Raw genomic sequence first — 26,196 nt, forward strand, 5'->3', positions numbered from 1 at the left:
TAACAATGTTTCACCATTCCTAATCGCTATGTAGTATTCCATTGTGTATAAGTACCATATTTTTTGGATCCATTCGTCTGTGGAGGGGCATCTGGGTTGTTTCCATATTTTGGCTATTGTGAATTGTGCCGCGATAAACATGGAAGTACAAATGTCTTTTTTTTTTTTTTTGGCCAGCCCTGGGCCTTGGACTCAGGGCCTGAGCACTGTCCCTGGCTTCTTCCCGCTCAAGGCTAGCACTCTGCCACTTGAGCCACAGCGCCGCTTCTGGCTGTTTTCTGTATATGTGGTGCTGGGGAATCGAACCTAGGGCCTCGTGTATCCGAGGCAGGCACTCTTGCCACTAGGCAATATCCCCAGCCCCCAAATATCTTTTTGATATCTTAGGCTTTGCTGTTTAGGATAGATGCCTAGGAGTGGTATGGCTGGGTCATAGGGTAGGTCTATATTGAGCTTTTTGAGAAACCTCCATACTGTTCTCCAAAGTGGTTGTACTAATTTGCACTCCCACCAACAATGGAGAAGGGTTCCTCTTTCCCCGCACCCCCTCCAGCATTTGTTGTTGCCTGAGTTCAGAGTATAGGCCATTCTAACTGGGGTGAGGTGGTATCTCAGGGTTGTTTTTATTTGCATTTCCTTTACTAACAGGGATGTTGAGCATTTCCTCATATGTTTCTTTGCCATTTTTATATCTTCTCTTGTGAAGTCTCTCTTTTGCTCTTTTGCCCATTTCCTAATAGGTTTATTGGGCTTGGAGGGGCTTAGTTTTTTGAGTTCACTGTAGATGACAGATATCAGGCCTTTGTCTGTTGCTGTGCTGGTAAATATCCTTTCCCATATGGTTGGCTGTCTTTCTATTTTGGTGGCTATATCCTCAGCTGTGCAGAAACTTTTTAATTTGTAGTAGACCCATTTGTCGAGTCTTTCCCCTATTTGTTGTGCCCCTGGGACTCTATTCAGGAAGTTCCTTCCTGTGCCTATAAGTTCTAGCGTATTTCCTACTCTGTCCGTCAGTAGTTTCAAGAATTCAGGTCTGATATTGAGGTCCTTGATCCATTTTGAGTTGATCTTGGTGCATGGTGATAGGCTTGGGTCTACTTTGAGTTTTCTGCATATGGCTGCCCATTTTTCCCAGCACCAGTAGTTGAAGAGGCATAGCAATCTTGATAAAAAAGAAAAAAAGAAAAGAAAACCCACTGAAACACAATGAAGAAACATCATAAGTCTTAGAGGAAAAGTTGGAAATTAGGTTTCTTGGGGGTGAGGATTTTTTTTTTTTCACTGTATTTTTAAAATTGTTTTTAAGTAGTTGAACAAAGGAGTTATTCAACAAATCAGTTTATAAGTAAAATATATCCTGACTGATATGTATAGTTCCATATGATATATACATATAGTTATATATTACATATATTATACACATATATTTTACAAATGGTTATACACATATATTATATTATGCACATATAGAAATGGAAAAGGAAATGATATATTAACATTAAAGAACTGCAATGTAAGTTAATTTAGAAATAAATAAGAATGTTTTCTGTAATTGTTCAGATAGCATTTTTAATTTTAATAAAATTCTACATTGTTTATTAAAAAGAAAAGAATAGTAAAAGACTCAAAGAGAACTTATTAAAGAATGAATTGAAGATGAAAGAAGGAGATAATGGAGGAGCCAAGGAAGAAAAAGAAAAGCTGTGCAAACAGAAAAATTCAGAAACCTTTTCATATATAATTGTTTTACATGTAAATAAGCTTTACAATGAGATATTAAAGATTTGCAGAATGAATTTGAAAGGCATGACACATCTACCTACCTTCCATAATTTTTTTTCTTTAGATTTGAAGACAGAAGTTGAAAACTAAAGGATATAAGAGGATATTTTATACAAATAGGAAACAAAAGAACGAGACATGAATGGCTACTATTAGGATGCTGACACTAGGAGGATAATGGTTTGAGTCCAGCCCAAGCATCAATTTTATGAGACCCCTTTCTAAACCCATAGCTGCTCACAGTAGCATAAATTGTACTACCTGGGAAGCTGAAATCAGGAAGATCATGATTTTAGGCCAGCCCAGGGAGAAAAGTCTATGAGACTCCATCTCAAGGGAAGAAGCAAGGTTTTGTGGCTTGTACCTATTATTCCAGTTACATTGGAAGGTAAACTGTGATCCTCACATGTGCCCAGGTAGGAAGTGAGATTCTATCTCAAAAATAACCAGCACAAAAAAGTCTGGAGGCATGGCTCAGTGGCAAAGTACCTTCCTAGCAAGTGAGAAAGTAGAGTAGATCCGTTGGTTATATAAACACCAAATAAAATAGCCTTTAATTCAAAGACTCAAATGAACCTTATATACTGATAAAGAATTCAAGATATCATTAAATGTAATAATTATAAACACATACATAACAATCAAGAAAGTCCAAAAATATAACAAAAGTAATGGAAATAAATGGAGAAATAGACAGTTATATAAACAATAGTTGGAGAGTTTGATACCCCAATTTCGATAAAAAGAACAATTGCATAAAAGATTAATAATGAAGTAGAGGACTTGACAATACTATAAACCAATTAGATATAAGAGACTATAGAACAACCCTCCTAACAACAGTAGATTATATGTTCTTCTAAACTGCACATGGAACATTTGTTAGATTTTATGATTTCCTGGGAAGATTCAAAGCAAGACTAAATACACTTAAACAATACTGAAATCATGAAGTTATTTCTATAGCCACTATAGCCTCATGCTAGAAATCAATAATAAAGCAGAAATCTATAAATCTCATTAATTTATAAAAATTAAACAATACACTCGTAAATGCTAAATCATTTAAAGAAGAATTCACAGTATAAGTAGAAACCTTCTTAGACAAATGAGTAAAAGTGCAGCATGGCAATGTTTGTAGAATGTAGTAAAGAATAGCTCAGGTGAGAATTCATAATTGTAAATGCTAGCAATTAAAAACAAAATAAATCTCAAACAAAAAGCTTAGTCATATACCTCAAAGAACTAGAAAAAGAAGAATAAATTAAACTCAGCCCTAGCAATCATAAGGGAATGTTTAAGTGTAAGATTGGAATTAAAAAGTTCTATAATTATTTAAAATAATGAAGATAACCAATTAACCCAGAAACATGGAAGTTGATTTTTGTTTTAAAAGATTAACAAAATTGACAAATCTTTATTTAACTAAACTAAAATTAGAAATGAGAATGGGCCATTATCATTATTCTTACAAAAATAAAAAATACTTAAAACAGAAAAGCACAAACACTAGATAATTTAGATAAAACACACAAACTACCAAAGCTGAAGTAAAGGTCTTATGGTTTGAGTATGAAATGTTCCCCCAAAAGTCTCACAAGTTGAAAGCTAGTTGTGCTATTCAAATGTGATTGAGTCACCAGGTACTAACTTCATCAACAAGTTAATCCACCCACATACCCCCAGGCAAATAGGCTGTAGCAAATTTGGCCTCATTAGCAAAGTAGGGGATTAGAGGCATGCCTTTCAAAGGTACATCTTGTCCTCATACTCTCTTTCTCTTGCTATCTCCTATTCACTATGAAATGAACCACTTTGCTCCATTCCATGCAATGAAGCCAAGCCAGGCCAGTCACTGGTGGCCCACACCTGCAATCATAGTTACTAAGGAGGCTGAGATCAGGATTTGAAGCCACTCTGGGCAGGAAAAATTATTGAGACTTCTATTTCCAATTAATCACCAAAAAGCTGAAGAAGAGCTGTGGCTCAAGTAGTAAACTGTTGTCTTGAGCAAAATAAGATCAGGAACAGGCTAAAACCTTAAGATACACATACACACACACACAGATACACACGCGTGTGCACTCGCGTGCGTGCGCACATACACAGTGCAATAGAGCAAAGTGACCATGGACTGAAAACACGAGCCAAAAAGCCAAAATATTGTTTTTTCCTTTCTCCTTCAAGTTATTTTCTTAAGTTACTTTTACCACAGAAATGAAAGCTGACTAACCCAAAAAGGACTGAATTGATAATTAAAAACTTTTCCAACAAAGGAACTCCAAGACAGATTCAGTAGTGAATCCTGCCAAACATTTAAAGAGCACTTAAACACAAGCCTTCTCAAATTCTTCCAAAAAGTGAAGAGAATATAACTTAATTTACTTTATGAAATCAGAATTACCTTGATATAAAATCAATGGCATAATAATTGAATTATAAACTAGTATCTCTTCTACACATATATAAAACAAAAAGAAAGCCTCAACAAAATATAGGATGCCAAGACCATGGCTTAAAGCCAACAGGGGCAGGAGAGTCTATGAGACTCTTGTCTCCAATGAACCTCCCTAGAGCTGTAAGTGAAACTAAGTGAAATGAGCACTAGCCTGGAGTATAAAAGCTAAGGGACAGAACCAAGGTCCTGAGTTTGGGCCCTAATACTGGAAGAAAGTGACAGACAGACAGACAGACAAAGACAGCGAGGAAGGGAGGGAGGGAGGGAGGGAGGGAGGGAGGGAGGGAGGTAGAGAGTTGGTTTTGTGTTATTTCAATTGTACTGTCACAAAGGGTCAAACAGTCAAAGAAAAGTGATATGTCTGTCAATCAATCAATCTATCTACCTACCTTCATCTATTAACCATCATCTCATTCCCTATTATACATAGACCCTTACCTGTAAATACTTTGAGTATTTTATTTTTCTGTTACATTTTTATGAAATGCAAGCAAATCCAAATATTTATATATTGTATACTTATCTTTTCTCCCATAAAACTTAGCATGCTATGCCATCTAATCTGTACTTAACTTTTTTAGTTCATAGTATAGTGTAAAGATCTTCCTATTTCAGCACAGAAACATAATCTTCCTTGTTTTGATATGGCAGGATTTTTATTGTGGGAATACTCAGTTTTCTGTAGACCCATTGACTATCATTCAGCCTTTGAAAATAAATTACGACTTTTTAGAAAAGTTTATCACTGTTCTCTTATTTCCATCCTTAATAACCAATTCTGCATTTTGTTTTAAAACAACCTGACCATTCGAAATGAGCCCAAAGTACAAACTTTGCGTATTACTATCCACATGCAAGATGGTATCTTTCTCATCTGTGCACCTTTCAGTACAGGAAATATTTAGTATTTGAAACTCACATCACAAGAGATTCTACAGGGTCAAACCCTAACAAGTGAACATTTTCTCCATATCTGAAGTAAATAGAAAAGGGGGTGGGGTGGGGAAGGAAGCAGGTGATCTGCTTCCATGCAGGCTTCTTATCGATTCCTCCCAATTTCCGATTCCCACATACATCACAGTGAGGTGGGTCAACAGTCATAGAACTCTAAAGCTTTCAAATAAGTTATCCTTTGCAAGATCAAAGGAAACCAGTAATCTCTCTTCTGTTTTAGTTGTTTAAATGAGAAAAGAAAGTGGTTAGTACCTTGCTAAAATAAGCCCAACAGGATTCCAGGTTTCAGCAACCATGAAAGAAGTTATTTTCTTCACACATGTGAAGAAAAAACAGTGAATTAAGAGATGGAACGGAAATGAGTTTTCATCAGGTACCATTATGATTGATTATGATTCAGCAAAAATTCCTTAGTGTAGAGTCTTTCCACCTACAAATTAGATTTCTGATAGATTGACAGTGCTGCTTCCTTAGCTGAAATGAATTTAAGCCTTACATTGGGATGAAACAGATATCCTCTAACCGTTGTTAGAGTATCACCCTTTCTGATTATGTTAGAGAGCCTCATACAGACTGCTTCATACATTCCACTGCATCCAGAGTCTGACATGTGAGAGACACTCAACAGAGACATGGCTTACAGCAGAATGGAAATTTTACATACTTCCTTTCAATTCCTCCAATGTAGCCTCCTTTATTATCAGTTAAGTTTCTCCACAGAAATGGAAATAGCAGTAGATAAGTATATTTGTGTGTATATGTGAATCTAAATATACACATAGATATAATGTGAATTTCAAGCAACCCTATCAGAGAAATGTGATCAAAAGTTTTTGGTTATTTCGGTATTTGTTTTATAAATATTTCGTGTGATATGTACAGCCAGTTTAATGTCTGTAGGGAAAGCTGGCAGTCTTTAGACTCAAGAGTTAATTCTATAAAATGAAATACATAAAACCCAAAGGAATTGATCATATAGTTTTTGTTTTGTTTTGTTTTGTTTTCTGCCAGTCCTGGGGCTTGGACTCAGGGCCTGAGCACTGTCCCTGGCTTCTTTTTGCTCAAGGCTAGCACTCTGCCACTTGAGCCACAGTGCCACTTCTGGCCGTTTTCTGTATATATGGTGCTGGGGAATTGAACCCAGAGCCTCATGTATACGAGACAAGCACTCTTTGCCACTAGGCCATATCCCCAGCCCAATCATATAGTTTTTTAAGTACTGGGATTTGAATTCAGGGTCCTTGTGCTTGCTAGGCTGGTGCTCTACAACTTAAACCATCATTTGTTCTGGTTATTTTGGAGATTCAGTATTGGGAACTATTCCTTTCAGACTGAGATCATCCAGGTCTCAGCTCCTGAATAGCTGGGATTACAGGTGTGAACCAAGTGTGTCTGCTTGATTTAGTAGTCTTAAGACAAAATATCTTCTTTTCTAGGAAACCTCAGATTTTGCTCTTACAATCTTCAAGTGATTGAAGTCTTTTTTTTTGTTTTGTTTTTTTGCCAGTCCTGGGCCTTGGACTCAGGGCCTGAGCACCTTCCCTGGCTTCTTCCCGCTCAAGGCTAGCACTCTGCCACCTGAGCCACAGCGCCCCTTCTGGCCGTTTTCCATGTATGTGGTGCTGGGGAATCCAACCGAGGGCTTCATGTGTAGGAGGCAAGCACTCTTGCCACTAGGCTATATTCCCAGCCACTGATTGAAGTCTTTCTATATTATTAAGGATAAGCTTCTTTTTCTCAAAGTCAACTGGTTGCAAATATGAACCACATTTACAAAAATACCTTCACATCAACACTTAGGTTAGCATTTGATTAAATACTTGTGTATTGTATCCTAGCCAAGTTGACACATAAAATTAAGCATCACACTTTCTCATCTGATTTTATAAATATCTCGAAGAATGGAACACATTTGTTTTGAGGACTTAGTGAATGCTTCTGCTGCCATTCACTTATCTCAGTTATTTTTGGCCAAAGTCCCTACTGTTTCAGCAGAAGTTTGTTGTATTTTAAAGTTCCAGTCCACTTTTACTCTTAGTTCAAGTTTATTTTTCTGTGTTTGGTCTATGCAGTAATATGCTTTTCTTAGTTCCAGGTTTCATTGCTAGCTTGCATCTACTTACTTACAAGATTGTCTAGCATCTTTTGTATACTGGTCACCATGTTTAGTTTTGCAAGGTGTGTAGTTCAGCACCTTGGATTGTGGAATTCACATTCTAGATTATGTAAATGGAGTTACTTATTGTATAGTTGAACAACACTAAACAGACACTCAACTTCCAAGCATCCATCTATCCATCCCTTACCCCATCAATATTTATCCTGGGTAAATTCATATTTGAAATTTCATACCACAGAGAATACCCAGGAGGGGTGAAAACATCTAAAGTTATACAAATATTCAAAATCAGATTTAAAATACCTTTCTTTCTTTCTTTTGCAGGGGGAGAAGGGGAGCACCCTTCCTGGTTGCTGAACTTGGAGCTTAGACGTTTCACTCTAGGCTATCACTGTGTGACTTGAGTCATAGCTCAACTTCTAAAAAGAGTCTCACAGACATTCTTCTCTGAGCTGGCTTAGAAACTTAATCCTTAGAGCTCATCCATCTGAGTAGCTAGGTTTATAGATCTGTGGATAGGCTGGCCTCTGTGTGTACCAAAGCACTTGACTAGACCCTGTTCCTGTTGCCTGTGCCTCTTACAATCTACTCTTCTATCTCACACAGCAAGCCCTATTTCCTCAGCTCTTTATCTCTGAAACTCCAAAGTCTGTAAACCCACAAATGATAGCCCAGTGGAGTCTGCCTCATGGATTATTACTGCCATGTGTGGCTGAAGCCAGCTTGATTAACTAGACATTTTTCCATGTAGAAACATACCTCCTATCTTGCTTCAAAATGATTTTAAAAGATTGTACAACATTAAATGGTTTGCACTGAGATTACAGAAAGAAAGTAGATTAAAAAGGCAAGAGAAGATAAAGTGGATAGGATTTTTTTGTGGGTGGCTGTTTTTCTTGAGAATACCTACAGAAGATTGTTTCTTATTGACATGCTACTTATATAATTTCATGTTTTTGGTATCCCCATTTTCTCCACATTTTACATCTTTAAATTGAAAATGTTTACATAAAGATGGCATCGTAAGTGACTCATGCCTACAATCCTAGCTACTCAGGAGATTGAGATATGAGAATGGCAATCCAAAGACAGCTCAGGCTGGAAAGTCCATGAAGTTCTTATCTCTAGCTAGCCAGCAAAAAGAAAAATTGGAAGTGGAGTTGTGGCTCAGTGGTTTTTGGTGTCTATTTACATGTGTTTCAGTCATAGTCTCAATTGCCTCTTATGTCCATTTTTAATTTTTCTAAGTGAAATGGAACAGCTTTTAAGTCTAGAAAGTGCCTAGCAAATGTCAGGTACTTTACACATACCATTTTATTTGAAAATACTTTAAATGCACGTTTTATAAGCAAGGCAATTGAGGCTCAGGAAGGTGAGGTTAGTTGCGTAAGGTCTTACAGCCAATTTCATAGCTGAATCAGAATCAGTACCGCAAACCAGGACTTGTAGGAGTAACTGCAAGGACGTGAGGGTAGGAGTCTGTGTGGTTTTTACAACAGTGGGCTAGAATTTACCCTGGAAATCTTGACTAAAATGTTTTTGTAGGTCCAGGGCAGTTAGGTTCACACCTAGGAAACTCTTTGAGGGTAAAGCCACAGCTTGGTTAAATTGGGTGACTCACAAGTGTGAAGGTTTATATTTTAGCACCTGGCAATCAGAGGCAAAATTAAACCACTTAAAAATGAACACTAATGAAAACCCAGAAACTTTGCAAAGTCCTCAGGCTACAGCATACATTAGACTTTTAATTGCAGCTAAGGACTGAATTACTTTTTAACCAATCTTTAATTCATGTTAATGATAAATACAGTGACAATTTTAGGTAGTCAAAAATTGAGTCTGGTCTTATGGGTCACAATTCCCACTTGACCAGATTTGATTTCAGGAGACCCTCTTGAGAATTGAGGTCAATGGTATTTATTGAATAGACTTTAGAGGAGGAAAATTACATACTTCTGAAAGCTGAAACATAAAATTTTATAAACTCAAGCTTCTGGAAATATGCAGAGAGGAGAAAAGACTACCCTAGTTCATACAAGTGCATCAGAAATTAATTAACTCTTTAAAAGAGACTTTTTCAGGAAAACTTGCAAAACTGCAAGGAGATGATAGGGAAAAGAAAGGAAAGTACCCTACTATATGTTAGTGTTGGGCTGTCTGTCACTGATCAAAGAATAATGGTAGTTGATAACTTTAGCTTACTTCATCATATTTCTCTGTGAGACTTTGCAGATTCTCAGGACTTTTTGTTTTTCCTTGTCCTGGGGTTTGAACTCTTGGCCTGGGTGCTGTCCCTGAAGCCAGTTTGTGCTGAAGGCAACTGCTCTACCATTTGAGCACCAGTTCAGTTGTTAAAGGAGCCAAAAATAGAGGATGGACGAAAGCCTCTTCAATGAAGAGTGCTAGTGAAGTTGGTTAATCACCTGTAAAAAAAACTAAAGCTAGATCCTTATATATCACCCTGCATCAGAATCAATTCCAAGTGGATCAAAGACCTCAAGGTAAAAGCAGATACCCGGAAAACATTGCAAGAAGGAATAAGAGAAACACTACGACTCCTTGGCACAGGTCAACTGTTTTTTACTGTCTTTTGCCATCTTGTATTCTGCTCTCACTTTAGCTCTGGTGCTTCTGACTACATGGTCTATCCTTCCACAATCATTAGAAGATTCTGTTCATGGAGAGAGCAGAGGCATTTGATAATTGGCATGTTGGCATGGGGCTAAGGGAAGGTACCACATGCCTTGCTTTTCCTTTAACTGTTACCCTTGTTATGTATCATGATAGCTGCTTCTGAGTTCTTTGGGACAAAGGAGCCTACTTTTTATTGACAAACTCATTGATATGTGCTTAGGTTAAAGTTCTTTACCACATCAGCAGCCATACTTCCATGTCTTTATATCTTCCAAAATATGTGATCAAGATTCTTCTTTTCTCTCCCGATTACATCCTTTTTATTCTATTAGTGATATTTTAGTGATGTTCTACCTCTAAGAAAAGGTAAGGGAATGTGCTCAGTCTGTTATTTTAGCTGTCTATACAACAACATATTTATTTACTACAAATAATAGTAAGTCCAATGATTATTAAAGATAATAAAGTTATAGTTAAGAATTAGTTTTAATAACTTGGAGTTAATAATAGAAATAATAAAAATAAACTCCTGAACACCATTTTTAAAAGTTGCTTAAATTAGACCACCAAATTAACTTTGCTGCATGTTATATCTTTGTACTTTAACATCATCACCTGTCAAAATAATTGAATAGGATTAATTAATTCCTCAGTCTCTGGGATTATTACTATCAGCTTGGTGCTTGTTTTTAATACAGATTCCTGGGTCACAAGCCAAGAGACTCAGGTTCCCTAGCTCTAGCACAGCAGGCACTTGGATGCCTGTGGCATCGGAGAATACCATTTTCATTCTATGATTTTATTTTTAGCTAGGAATCTTTTTTCCTATGCTGGTACTGGAGCTTGAACTCCAGCCCTTGAGTTCTCCTTGTTTTTTTCCACTCTTACCACCTGAGCCATACCTCCACTTCCACCTTTTTGCTAGTTAGTTGGAGATTAAGAGTTCCACCACTGGTGCCCAACTTAGCTGGAAACTTTTCGGTTTACAGAGATTCTAAATATAGACATTTATAAACCCACTTGGAGCCTTTACTTGCACTTCAATATTGTTGTATAAGCACACCTCACTTAACAAGTAGAAAGTAGTAGCCAAGATGAGCTGTGAGAAAACAATAACATGAAACTTTAGAGATGATATATAGTGTGGGCCTGGGGTTTAAACTCAGGGATTTGGGGCTGTCCCTTAGTTTTTTGGCTCAACACTGGCACATTACCACTTGAGCCACAGCTCTGCTTCTGGCTTTTTTATGGTCACTTACAGATAAAAGTCTCATGGACTTTCCTGCCTGGGCTGGATTTGAACTGTGACCCTCAGATATCAGTCTCCTGAATAACAGGATTATAGGCATGAGCCATTGGTGCCAGGCAAAATATATTAATTTATATTTGGAAAATAAAGCACTCTTTTGCATATGATAATTTCCAAAATACAATGCAATATACTTTTAAATATCATATACCACACAGAAAATAGAATTTTTTTTTGTGTACACAAAGCTCTCTAGTTAGGATGAGAGCTGGAGGTAGAGGAAATGGTGTCATAAGATTTTCACGTTTATATAAAGGACTCCTTAGTTTGAGGATTGTAAAGCACAGCAGTAGTAAGACAGAAGGGAGAAAAGAAAACCATTAAGTCCAACTATCACTTTTTCAGCAAAGTATTGCAACTGCTTTGGAAAGAATTTCAGTGAAGTTTGCCATCATAAGTACCTTTGGTGTTTTTGAGGTTTGCCTGTGAACCATCTGTTTGCTATAACATAGGCTTCTTAGAAGTATGATTAATTGCCAAATTTAAAAAATTTTTAAAATGTGAGGTTGCTTATTATGTGAGGATAACTTACTAAAATGTTTCAGTTCATTTGATGTAGTGAATTTGTATGCTGCATTATAGTTTACTGATAGTAAACTCTGCAGACTAGGGCTTATATATGACTTTCACATTAATATTATGTATAAACTGGAACATATTACATAGTATTTTGTCTTTTAACTCAAATATATACTGTATCAAGGTGATTTGGCTTAAAATCAGTAACCAAATGGACTGAAAGTTTGAGTAACTAATTTGGAGACATTGGTGCTTCCTTTCTCCTTCTTCCTGTGGAACGATGGTAAATAAGGACATGTGACCTGTGTCATTATTTACGATACCAGTGCTAAAAAATAGAAATAGTCATACTTTGGGATAATCCTAATGTGAAAGGCAAGCTTTCTTACAAAAATTTGAACATTAATACTGAAATTAATGTATCCAGAAATAAGAAAGCTAATTTTAAGTCTAGGTTGTCCCGGAATTATGCCCTTGTTCAGAATAATTTAAGATTTCTTCTCTTTCTTAAAATTATTATTAAGTAGTCAGATTTAAGATTTCTAGGCATCAATGTCTTTATACGTGTGATAATTGATATAATTGTTTTGGAGAGGAAAGGATATACTATTTTCAAACACTAAGCACTATGTTAGGCATTATCCTAAAGATAATTGTAACACTAAATTTTCAAGCCAAAGAATGATATAATTCATGGTTTAGAAAGCATGAAAAAAGATGAGTTGGAACCACATTAAACTGAAAGGAATTTGAAGCAAAGAAGCAGGTAAAAACAATACAGACCAAAATAATCATGATATGAAATGAAGAATGAAAAGGAATTAAGAGAATAAAACCTAGTTGGGTATTAAGAAGTAAATTTCTAGAGAATGCAAACTGTATTATATTTATTTTTGTGTACCTAGCATGTCACATAATCTCTTTAAAGCAATAGATGCTGAGGAACTATTTCTTATTTGATCACAGAATAGACACAATTTGATTAATGTCACCAAATATGTAATAAGGTAAAAAGTTTTGAGTTCTGATATTTTCTTTTAATCATGATTTCTAATACTCTAAATTTCTCCTCCTCCTCCTCCTCCTCCTCCTCCTCCTCCTCCTCCTCCTCCTCCTCCTCCTCCTCCTCCTCCTCCTCCTCCTCCTCCTCTCTCCTTCTCTTCTCCTTCCTCCTTCTCCTCCTCCTCCTTCTCCTTCTCCTTCTCCTTCTCCTTCTCCTTCTCCTTCTCCTTCTCCTTCTCCTTCTCCTTCTTCTTCTACTTTCTCCTCTCCTCCTCCTCCTTCTTTTCTTCTTCTTCTCATCCATCAGGTAGTTAGGCTTTTGCTCTCATTTCCTTGAGAAAGAAATGCATGGGGGAGTGTCTTCATCATGAAAGCATTTTATGTCTTCAAAGAACCCAACTTGCTTATAAGAATACATGCGATCAAGAGATAATAAATATGAGCAAAGACCTGAAGGACAGAGATACAGACTGGACAAAATAGTATTTTCTGAGGCAGTATAGATTGGCTGAGAATTGTGGAAACTAGATTAGTATAGAAGTAAGAGAGAATGACTATACTCTTCCCTGAATGGTGTTGAGGATGAGAATGGTTAAAATAACCCAAAGGTCCCCACACAAATCTTCTGAAGAGATGCCTTTTTTCAGGGCATGCCAATTTGCTCAGAGGAGTATAAGCAAATAGAATTTTCTAGGCTTTCATGAGACTTAGAAGAAAATTAGAATGTACAAGAGTCCTTGATAATGGAGAGCAATGGATTCAATGCAGTGTAGGTGCTTCCCCTCCTTGTCCTGGAAAGCTTGCCACTTCAAGTTCTGTCAACGGGGGACCACAAAATTCTGACATAGCTTCTGAGGGAGCTGAATTTGAATTACTGCATGAATTAATTGAGCTAAATACACATTAGATATGTTAATTGAAAATCCAATTTTCAAAGGCATTGGCAAATTTGAAAATGATGAGGAAGGGAAGAGAAGAGCAATGGTACAATAGTAAAAATTGTGAACAACCAGGTACTGGTGGCTCATGCCTTTAATCCTAGCTACTCAGGAAGCTGAAATCTAAGGATTCCAGTTCAAAGCCAGCCTGGGGAGGAAAGTCTGGAGACTCTTATCTCCAATTAACTACCAGAAAACCAGAAGTGGAGCAGTGGCTCAAATTAATAGAGCACTAGTCTTGAGCAGAAAAGCTCAGGGACAGTGCATAGGCCCGGAGTTCAAGCCCTACAACACGAATAATAAATGAATGAATCCGTCAGTCAGTCAGTAAGTTGTTCCTTGATCTGGGTTCTGGAACAGGAGATTGAAAATCGATGTTTCAATTTCTGCCAGTGTTTGTTTTGTTATGTTTTTGTTTTTGGCCAGTCCTGGGGCTTGGACTCAGGGCCTGAACACTGTCCCTGGCTTCTTTTTGCTCAAGGCTAGCACTCTGACACTTGAGCCACAGCATCACTTCTGGCCATTTTCTGTATATATGGTGCTGGGGAATTGAACCCAGGGCCTCATGTATACAAGGCAAGCACTCTTGCCACTGGGCCATATCCCCAGCCCCAAATGTTTGTTTAGGAACTATTTTACAGGCCCTGTCCCAAAGAATTCATCACTTAATGCTTTCAATTTCTGCAAGAACACAGTGCATATATGTCACTATTATTGCCATTTTTAGGGCAAAACTGAGGCCTACAGAGGACAAATAAATTTTTCCAAAATCATATAGCTGAAAACTGGAAGTCAGGAGGCAGACTTCCATTTTGTTCCAAGGTTCATAACTTCACTTTGCTCTTTGTCAGATTCAAAATTAGTGTAGAGAAGAAATCTTCCAGAAAGCAACAATGATTGCACTGGAGTGGGTTTACTGGGTATCATGGATGGTATAAGAAGTTTCAGATACTGATGGAAGCAAACGTTATGCAGAGTGACTCATCTCTGATTCTGAATGTGTAAGAGGTTGGCACTTCCCTGGCATTTCACTTGTTATTATTGTTATTTGTTTATTTATTTATTTTGGTCAGTAATGAGGCTTGGATCCAGGGCTTGGGCACTATCCTCACCTTTTTTTGGTCAAGGCTAGCACTCTACTACTTTGAGCCACAGGTCCGCTTCCACTTTTTTGGTGGTTAATTGGAGATAAGAGTCTTACAAATTTTTCTGCCTGATTTGCCTTTGAACCATGATTCTCAGATTTCATCTTCCTGAGTAGCTAGGATTACAAGCATGAGCCACCAGAGCTTGGCTTCTCTTTGTTAAATTTTAACATTCTTTTAAATTGTCATACTTAGGTTGTTAGTATGTGAGACTGAAAAAAACTGCAATAAAATTCTAACTTGGATTATGTAGTATTTGTCCTAGTTAGAAATACTCAAGTGAAGTTGAACAAGAAAAGTACTCACTGCCTTACATATGAAACTAATCCCTCTGTATTTCACTTGGACAATAAAAGGAGGGAAAAAGAAATACTCAAGAGAGAGATAGCTTTTTATTATTGAGAATAATTTATATTTCTATGCATATAATTACAGATAATTTTGTTGAAGTTTTATTCAGGTTATTATATATTTTTATATCCTGAGGTTTTTGGCAAGTGTGATTATTGGTTCTTTTGGTTGAATTTCTTGTAATTGTTTTTTCCTTTGGCTTTTTGAGTTTGGAAACTCATCTTGGTTGGTGATTCACCTGTCTTCCTCCTATCTGTGTACTGGCTCCAATCTGTCTGATATACTTGGTATAATATGCTTGGATGAGGCTATCCCCTTATGGTATTGAGTCACAGTTGGTTGCTCAAAGAGATCTGTTGCTTAGAAATGTCAAGAATTTATAATATTTCTAGAGTGCAGTAAAAAGAGGATGAGTAAAACTAAATAAGCATAAACTCCAACTTGTTAAAAAAAGTTATGCAACCTTTTCAAGTATACAGCTGTAAAACAATCAAGAAAATACTGTATTTCAGGCTGATTTTCTTTCTTTTCTTACCATCTTGGCTTATCATACTAATCACAATCACATTATTTAGGTTTTTAAGTCAATAGTTCTACAACTACACTTAAACTCATTATACCTAGACTTGTAAATATCTAACAACTTCAGTAAATTTTTAGTTGCAACTCTACCAACTACTTACTAAAATTACTTTTAAAATGATTTTTATTTATTATATCAAATGTACAGTATTACATTAAATTTAAATATTGTATAGGCCTATCAATTTATTATAAATTTTAGTTAGAGTGAAGTAGGGGCATTACAAATTATTTGTTCTAAATTAAAAGCTTTGCAGTGTATCTTTCTCATTTTGCTTTGCATTTCTGTAACATTCCAAGACTCAAAATGAAGACAAGCCATAATCTCCCAATTAAAAATAAAGACTTCCTTGAAACGTGATTTAAGCTTACAAAAAGACCCCAAAACATAAAAGGCCAAATTTGTATGGAGGGCAGTGTGTATCAAATGTCAGATTTGAAATAAACCAGTGCAAAAAAGATTTACTTTATTAAAATATTTTCAGAAAATTTATATTTACAGTGCATAGTCATGCTCTTTACCTCCTTTCTCCTTTGTCTCCCTTCCTTCCTTCCCTTCCTTCCTTCCTTCCTTCCTTCCTTCCTTCCTTCCTTCCTTCCTTCCTTCCTTCCTTCCTTCCTTCCTTCCTTCCTCTCTCCTTCCCTTCCTCCCTCCCTCCCTCTCCTTCCTTCCTTTCACTCTCCCTTTCCTTCCTTCCTTCCTTTTTTCCTCCCTCTTCTGTCTTTGCCTCTTCCTCTATCTCTGTCTTGCTCTCTTTCTCTCCCTCAGTGTGCACCTGTCTCTTTGTGTTTCTCTCTCTCTCTCTTTCTCTTTTTTCCTTTCTCTCTCTCCCCTCCTCCAGCCTCAGCTCACTCTGTCCTATAGTTTGCAGTTTCCTAAGTGCTTGGATTACAGATAAATGTCATATATCTACCTTTATATAGGCATGTTCTTAGAAGACAACAAAATGCTATGGCAAAACTACTACATAGATAAAAATTTCTATTAGGATAATTATGTAGTCTCTCTAATTTTTTTATGAAAAGGATTTGATCTCAGAGGACAAATCTAGCTTAAAGGTAAGAGAACTTACAAAAAAAATGACCTTCTTTTCCAAAATTAAATATTGCCTTGACCCTAAGGGCCATCTATTCAGTGACAGTTCTTTTACCTTTTTGAGGCTCTTGCTCTGTTAAATATCTTTTTCTATCCCAACACTTTCAAATCTTGTATGTCTGAATATAAAGAACAACAATATTTATAGAAAAGGGAACCAAAGTATAACGAGTAAGGAGACTTCTTGCCAGATAATTGAATGTGAGTTTTGTTTTGTTTTCCCATTTTTTCCCCTTTTGTCACTGTTTTGATTTCTGTACTTTTTTTTTTTTTTGCCAGTCCTGGGGCTTGAGCTCAGGGCCTGAGCACTGTCCCTGGCTCCTTTTTGCTCAAGGCTAGCCAGGGACAGTGCTCTGCCACTTGAGCCACAGCGCCAATTCTGGCCTTTTCTATATATGTGGTACTGAGGAATCGAACCCAGGGCTTCATGTACACAAGGCAAGCACTCTTGCCACTAGGCCATATTCCCAGCCCCTGATTTCTGTACCTTTTGTCTTGTATATAAGTATATCTGAATTGGGGAGGGAAAGGGGAAGCACAGAAATGGTGGGACAAAGGGTGAACTATTTCAGCAGTGATGCTCCCAGAATGTTATGGGGTCCAGGGGACGTACCCCAAGTGGGACTCAAACCCATGTCCCTCCAGAGTCCACCATGCAGAGACAATCTCAAGCAAAGACGGATTTATTGGGGAAGTAAAAAGCGAACTGACTAGCCAGGGACTTAGCACAGATTTAGGAGTTGAAACTGTGACTCTTAACAGTCCTTGAGCTGGGGTTTATAAAGGTAAAAGCATAGCACAGATGTAGGGGGTTGAAGCAGGGGGTAGAGCAAGCAACAAATGAGTTAAGCAAGCCATTTACAGAAGCAGAATTTTCCAGTCAGGTTGACCTAATATTTAACTTCATTTTAACAATTGCTACCACGTTTCCCTAATCAAGAGGGAGGGGGATGAGCAGGGAAAAATTGGGAGAAAATGAGAGGGGGAGTGTCATTGTTCAGAAAGAAATGTAGTAGTGTTTCCTTTTGGCCACATGCCTGCCAGCATCTGTTGTTATTAGTTTTCTTGATGGTGGCCATTCTTACTGGGGTGAGGTGGAATCTCAATGTTGTTTTGATTTACATTTCTTTTGTGGCCAGTGACGTTGAGCACTTCATGTATCTCTTGGCCATTCTCATTTCTTCTTTAAATCTTTAGCCCACTTATTAATGGGGCAGTTGTTTCTATGAGGATTTGTTTTTGGGGAAACTTAATTTTTTGAGTTCTATGTATATTTTAGTTATGAGGCCTTTGTTGTATGGCTAGTGAAGATTTTCTCCCAGTCTGTGGGCTTTCTATTTATCTTGCAAGCTATATCCTTTTCCATGCAGAAGCTCTACAGTTTGATGCAGTGCCATTTTCCCAACCTTTCTTTGATTTGTTGTATTTCTGGTCTCTATTAAGAAAGTTTCATTCTCTGCCAAGGAGCTCATTCAAGAGGAAATGGAAGGACTTGGAAAAAATCATACTAAGTGAAGTGAACCAGACCCAAAGAAACATAGATTCTATGGCTTCTCTCATTGGGAATACACGTCCAGGATAATCCTGGCGAAAGATCACAATAGCTCAATAGCTACATACATATGAATACATAAGATGATGCTAAGCGAAATGAACTCCAAGTTATGGAAACTAGTGTTTTATCACTGTTGTTATTTTCAACATACCATGTGAAATTATACCTTTTTCTTTTGCTGTTCTTTCCCATGGTTTTACCCCTCATGTCACTGTAACTGATTTTGGCACCCTGGGTATTGTATATACATTTATTGGAACTAGGGAAGAGAAGGGGAACATGAAAATTGAGAGACAAAAAATAAAGATGAACCAATGCAACAGCAATACTTACAAAACTATATACTGTAATCCAACTGTACAAATTATGGGGGTGGGGGTGGAGGGAAATGGGAAAGGGAGAAGGTGGGAGAAAAACAAAGGAGGAGGTAACAAGTTGGATAAGAAGTGTATTCACTACCTTACATATGAAACTCTTAACCCTTTTGTACATCACTTTGACAATAAGAAATAAAAAAAATAAAAAAGAAAGAAAACAAATGTACTCAATACCTGACTCATGAAACTGTAACCCTTCTATACTTCATCTTTATAATAAATTTTTTTTAAGTCCTACTTCCCTTGGAAGTGTCAAGTTTGGAGATGAGGTGCAAGTGACTGGAAAAAATACATGAAAGGAACCTTCTAGAATGACGGTAATGTTCTATATCTTAATAGTGGCTTGTGTTACACAGATGTATACATTTATCAAAATTCTTACTGTAGTACATTTACTATTTATGCATTACATTGTACACAGATCTTCCTTAAAAGAAAAAATAGCATAGAAAAATATCTTACTGAACTTAAGTATATGCATGCATAAGACGCTTGGGATAAAGTATTTTGATGTTTGCAACTTATTTTGAAATGCTTCCAAAAATAATGTGTTGATAAGTAAACAGATGGGTAAGAAATGATTATCTAGTTGGATAAGCCAGTACAGTAAAGAGATAATTATGGAGTCTAAATAGCAGTCCAAACATGTTATTCAGTGTAAAATTCTTTCAAATTTTTTGTTAAGCTTAAAAGTTTGACAATAAAGGTTTATTAAAATTTTTAAAAACAGAGAAAATCATTCACATTGCAACAGGTATAGTTTTATTAAATTCTAGATTTAAAAGACAGACTTACTTACATATTTATTTTGACATTCTATAAGAAATCAAGCAAAATGTCTTTCATAACACAGAACATAGATATTATTTTACTTTTATTCCTTAAGAAAGGAACAAGTTTAAAAAAACAAAAGACTGAATGGACCACGAAATAATACATCTTATCTTAGAAGTTACTTTCCATTCATGAGATCTTTAGAAAGATACCTTAATGTAGAAAGAAAAATCCTCTATTGGTAAAATTTAGGTTTCATTTTGCATGTCAAAGCATTACTATTTGGTTTGTGTTGTTAAAATGTTGTTGAGTTTTCTTCTCGAGTCCAGTATTTTCATTTAATATTTTCACATAATGTTTCCTCTGGGTAAAAGAGTAAAAAGTAAAATGCATCACAAATATTAAGTATTTAAAATTAAAATGTATTTAAAAAAATTTGATGGTACAGAAAATAAATGATGAGAAAATTTTAACATGCTATTTGCAAATATACTTAATAATTTTCTTTTTTTGGTACCAGTCCTGGGGCCTGAACTCAGGGCCTGGGCACTGTTTATATGCTCTCCATCTCAAGGCTAGTATTCTACCACGTGAACCACAACTCCACTTTTGGCTTTTTTCTTTTATTTTCTTATAGTTAATTGGAGATAAGAGTCTTATGAACTCTTTTGCCCTGGCCTGCTTTGATCTGCAGTCATCAAATCTCAGTCTTCAGAAAAGCAAGGATTCCAAACACGATCCACTTGTGCCCAGCAGTAATATAATTTTTTTAAATAGAAAAATACCTTTTTAATGAGAAGTATGACAAAAGTATTTATAATATTCAATTATTAGATTATATATAATCTGTGAAAGTTTTCAAAGCAGCAGTATTCCTGGCATTACAATTTATAAGGAAAATATTTTAAACAAGTTTTTATTACAGAAAATTAATTTATGCATGTCAGAAACTCTTCATGTTTAAAATATTTTTGTGAAGCACTTTTTAAAAAAATTTAAGTTTTCTACTCCATGCTGGGGGTCGGCCTAGAGCTAGAGGCCGGTGAGCGTCTGCAGCCACGATGGGACACGGAGAACGGGAAGGAGAAGAGCGGAGAGAAGGAGAAAGAACAGCGTGGCGTGAAGCGGCCCATTGTGCCTGCACTGGTGCCGGATTCGCTGCAGAAGCAAATCCAGAGCAACTTCATCGTTGTTATACATCCAGGTTCTACAACTTTAATAATTGGACGAACCACAGACACACTTCCTGTCAGTATTCCTCATGTCATTGCATGAAGACACAAACAACAAGAGCAGCCCCTGTACAAGGACAACTGGCTCCTAAGGGACGGACTAAATAAACCTGAAAGTAATGAACAAAGACAAAATGGCCTTAAAATAGTGGATCAAGCAATATGGTCTAAAAAGATTTCAAATGGTACAAGACGGGATTCCTGTGTCCCCTGAACAAGCACGCTCCTATAACAAGCAGATGTGACCTGCAATTTTAGACCACTGCTCAGGAAATAAGTGGACAAACACATCTCATCACCCTGAGTTTTCAGTAGGAAAAGAGGCTTTGTATGTTAATCCACTGGACTGCTATAACATCCACTGGTCTATCAGAAGAGGTCAGTTAAATATTCATCCAGGACCAGGGGGCTCCCTTACAGCTCTCTTGGCTGATACTGAAGTAATATGGTCTCATGCAATGCAAAAATACTTAGAAATCCCACTGAAAGATTTAAAGTATTATAGATGTATCTTGTTAATTCGTGATATCTACAATAAACAGCATGTGAAAGAACTAGTGAATATGATACTAATGAAGATGGGTTTTTCAGGGATTGTTGTCCATCAGGAGTCTGTGTGTGCCACCTTTGGAAGTGGCTTAAGCAGCACATGTATTGTAGATGTTGGGGACCAGAAGACAAGTGTGTGCTGTGTAGAGGATGGTGTATCTCACTGGAACACTCGGTTATGTCTGACATATGGGGGATCTGATGTATCAAGATGCTTTTACTGGCTCATGCAGCGAGCCTGGGTTCCCTTATCAAGAATGCCAATTAACAAACAAAATGGATTGCCTTCTCCTGCAGCATCTAAAAGAAACCTTTTGTCATTTAGATCAGGACATCTCTGGACTTCAGGACCATGAATTTCAGATTCAACATCCAGATTCTCCTGCCTTGCTATACCAGTTTTGATTAGGTGATGAAAAACGCCAGGCTCCAATGGCGTTATTTTACCCAGCAACTTTTGGAATTGTTGGGCAGAAAATGACAACTTTGCAGCACAGATCCCAAGGTGATCCTGAGGATCCTCATGATGAACATTACCTGTTGGCCACGCAGAGCAAGCAAGAACAGTCCGCAAAAGCTACTGCTGACCGGAAGTCTGCATCCAAACCTATTGGGGTTGAAGGAGATCTTCGTGGCCAGTCTGCTGATCTACCTGAAAGACTTCATTCCCAGGAGGTGGACTTGGGGTTCTCCCAAGAAAATTGTCTAATAGCTGGCAATGATTCTGAAGAAGCCCTCACTGCACTGATGTCAAGGAAAACTGCTATCTCACTGTTTGAAGGGAAAGCCCTGGGCCTGGATAAAGCCATCCTCCATAGCATAGACTGCTGTTCATCTGATGACACAAAGAAGAAGATGTACAGCTCCATCCTGGTGGTGGGAGATGGCTTAATGTTTCATAAAGCTCAAGAATTTCTGCAGCATAGAATTCTCAACAAAATGCCACCTTCCTTCAGGAGAATTATTGAAAATGTGGATGTGATTACAAGGCCCAAGGACATGGATCCCCGATTGATTGCATGGAAAAGAGAGGCAATGTTAGCCTGTTTGGATACAACACAAGAACTTTGGATTTATCAGTGAGAATGGCAGCGCTTTGGAGTCCGCATGTTGTGAGAGTGAGCAGCTTTTGTGTGGTAAAATGGGGAAAAAGAGTCACTGTTGGAGATGAAAACCAAGTCTGTTTTAAAAGATTTAGAGGAAATATCTTTTTAAATTTATTGACCTAGAGCCTTTCTTTTTATGGAAAATAAATGATTTGCAACTTAAAAAAATTAAATTTATTGTAAAAGTGATGTACAGAGGGTTACAAGTTACATATGTAAGGTAGTGAGTACATTTCTTGTCAAATTTGTTACCTCCTCCCTCATTTTTCTCCCACTTTCTCGCTCCCTAAACCCCCCCAAGTTGTACAGTTCACTTACTTCATATTGTCTTGTAAGTATCACTGTTGCATTGGTTTGCCCCTAGTCTCACCATTTTGATGTTCCCCTTTCCTTCCCTAATTCAGATAAATGTATATACAATACCCAGGGTACCAAAATCAAATACAGTGACAGAAGCAACTAAACCATACAGAAGAAAAATGCAAGAAAAAATAATTTCACATAGTACATTATAAATAACAACAATGAAAAAACACATGTTTCCATATCTTGTAGTTCATTTCACTTAGCTTCATCTTATATGGTTATATATACATTGTCATTGAGCTATTGTGATCCTCTGCTAGGACTATCTCAGATTTATACTAATTATTACCAATGAGGGAAACCTTAGGGTCTATGTCTCTTTGAGTCAGGCTCACATCACATAGTATGATTTTTTTTCCCCAGTCTTTCCATTCTGTTACAAATGGAGCAATGTCACTCTTTCTGATAGAGGCATATAATTCTATTGTGCATATATATCATATTTCCTTGATCCATTCATCTAATGAGGGGCATCTGGGTTGGTTCCATCTTTTAGTTATGGGAAATGATGCTGAAATGAACATGGTTGTGTTGGTAGCTTTAGTATGGCCTTTTTGTGATTAATACTATAAATACTTAGGAGGTCAGACTTCTAAAAAGTATGTCTTTTCAGAGTATGTTGATGGACAAAAAATACTAATATAGAATGAGCTCTACATATTCCAACAAATCTATCTAGCTCAGATCTCCATCTGGCATTAAAATATTAAGGTTCAGGACCAAAACAATTATCTTAACCAAGTTTACTAAAAAGGTAACATATATAAACACTGGTGTTAAAACATTAAAGTTGCATAATCCAACACAATTCATGTGTCACTTTTTGAGATCCAGTGCAACTAGAAATTTTTTTCCATCCTGGTGGATATTAAAAAAATAATAATTTTGAGCTGGTGCCAGAAACTCAAGGCTGTAATCCTAGGTTTTTAGGAAGCTGAGACCTATGGAGACTCTTATATCCATTTAACTTTCAAAAATTCCAGAAGTGGCACTGTGGTTCAAGTAGGCTAGGGGCAGTCCCAAGTTCAAGCCAAGGAGTGGCACATAAAAATTAGCTATTTTGTAAGGGTGCTCTTGAACTATCAAGAATAGTTTTTATTTTATTTGTTTTTGTTTTTGTTTGCCAGTCCTGGCACTTGGACTCGGGGCCTTCATTTTTGCTCAAGGCTAGCACTCTACCACTTGAGCCATAGTGCCACTTGTGGCTTTTTCTATATATGTGGTGCTAAGGAATCAAATCCAGGGCTTCATGTATGCAAGGCAAGCACTCTACCACTAGGCCATATTCCAGCTCACAAGAATAGTTTTTAATATAAAAGATACCACAGTTCTGGCTGTGCTTCATAGATTTGGAAAAACAACTAAAACACCAGAGTTTCAGTGGACATTTTGGTATAGATTTGATCCTCCCAGTTTGGATGCTCAGTTCTTAGATCACTTTATTAGAAGCTTGTTTTTACTGCTTCTTTGCTACTGTTGTTGGCAATTTGTAGTTTATACACATTTAGCCTTCATAAAGAACATTTGACAAGCTGTTTATTGTAATTTAATTTGGTACTGAATAATCTTCAAATGATTTTGTTAGTGGCACAATATTTTTAAAAGGAAATTCCACATTCACTTCCTATAGCAAATTGTTGTTTTTCTCAACTTTTTCTACAAGTGATCTAACTCTGAGTAAATTTCAGAGGAATCCAAAGACTGGTGGTCATCTAATAATGCCAACAACCACAGAAAATAAGCCCTGAACAAATGGGAGAAATTGCAAAGATGATGCCTATCAAGGACAAACTAACAAGGACTGTAAACATACCACCCAGGGAAAAAGCCCATGGCTTTCATTTTATATTTTTGAAAAAAAGAATGAGAACATTCTTTCTACTTCTTTTACAAAATCCACGGTAGTTGCATATAAAACATTTGCAATACTAAGCAGTGCTTATCAAAATAGAGAATCATTCCAAAGAGCAGGAAAAATGCTCCAAATCCTGTCAATCCCTTACAGTTTTCTGAGTGTCCATTAAAGAGTTCATTGTCGCAGTGAGCAGTAATGGCAGGGAATCAAGAGTTCAAGGTGGGAAACATATTCCCATAAAATAAAACTAGGAAGCAGCAAGGAGAAAGCTGCCACCTCAGCAACATAACTTAGTATTCAAAGACTAATGTACAAAATAGAGTCCCACTAAACTTCTGTTTGAAAGTGTTATAGCATTATGACAAATGTGAATAAATAGTAACATACATTACTTAGAAGGTAAATACAGAGCCAAATAATTGTATATAGGTGATAGGATGAATGAAAATGTCTTAAAGATGAACAATGCTAATTATTTAAACAGCTTTGATACAACCAATGATATACTGATGAAATGACTCTTAAAAATGAACAGGAGATGTGGGGTGAGGTGACAGATTAGAAGCTTGCTGTGTTTGATTCTGAGATTGAAAGAGTCTAGATTAAAAAAAGAGAGGCTAAAGCCAGGGACAGTGCTCAGGCCCTGAGTCCAAGGCCCAGGACTGGCAAAAAAAAAAAAAAAAAAAAAAAAGAGAGGCTAAATCCTGAGGACAGTAAAGAATAGAAAGACCCTTGAGAATCATGAAAGTATGACAAGAGCTAAAAAGCACAGCTGAAAAGGCCGCAAAAAAAAAAGTAAGAGGCATTCCCCAGGTTCAGCATAGCTCCCTATTGGGGAGGGGAAGCCAAAGCTGCCACCACAAATGTAAGCTTGGCAGCTCTGGCGACACACTTGCAAACCTGGTTGTGGGATAAGTCCACACTCTGGGAAGCCTTAAACCCAGTGTGAACACTTCATGTGACAGGAGAGCATCAGAAAAGAAAGACATCAAAATAAACTCCAAGAAATGGAAACAAGATGTTTAAAAAAAATTGTTGTTTTGCTTTTTCCCTTTGTTGCTGTTTTTGATTTCTGTACTGTTTGTCTTTATATGTAAGTGCATCCATTTTGAGGAGGTCAAGGGGAAGCACAGAAACATTGGGAAAGAGTGAACTAATTCAGCAATGATACTTAGGAGACACTATGTTGAAAATGTGGGTTGGGGAGTCAGCAGGAAAACAACTAGAAGAGGTGGCATGGCCCTCTGTACATCACCTTTACAATAAAAAGAAATAATTAAAGAAAGACATTCTGTCACTCTCCATCTCTCAGAGTTTTATTGTCAGGCATAATCTTGAAAGTAGAACAATTGACTCTGTACACCTGAAAATAATGAACAATCTTGGATTAGGATCCTAGGGATACCCTACCACAGGGTCTGGATGGGAGACAGCCATCAGAGGAGCTGTGAATTAGGAGGGGATGTCTAATACGCACTGACTGAGAAACTTTT

The 26,196-nt window shown here is 37.0% G+C and overlaps 2 pseudogenes; one reads left to right on the forward strand and one right to left on the reverse strand.

The window, feature by feature from the left end:
- The first annotated feature begins 20,606 nt into the window (after positions 1-20,606).
- Positions 20,607-22,516, forward strand: LOC125353686 (annotated as a pseudogene).
- Positions 22,517-24,472: 1,956 nt separating this feature from the next.
- LOC125352285 lies at positions 24,473-24,881 on the reverse strand (annotated as a pseudogene).
- Between the last annotated feature and the right edge of the window lie 1,315 nt (positions 24,882-26,196).

The sequence above is a fragment of the Perognathus longimembris genome, chromosome 6 (assembly GCF_023159225.1).
Source record: "Perognathus longimembris pacificus isolate PPM17 chromosome 6, ASM2315922v1, whole genome shotgun sequence".
In the NCBI taxonomy this organism is placed as follows: Eukaryota; Metazoa; Chordata; class Mammalia; order Rodentia; family Heteromyidae; genus Perognathus; species Perognathus longimembris.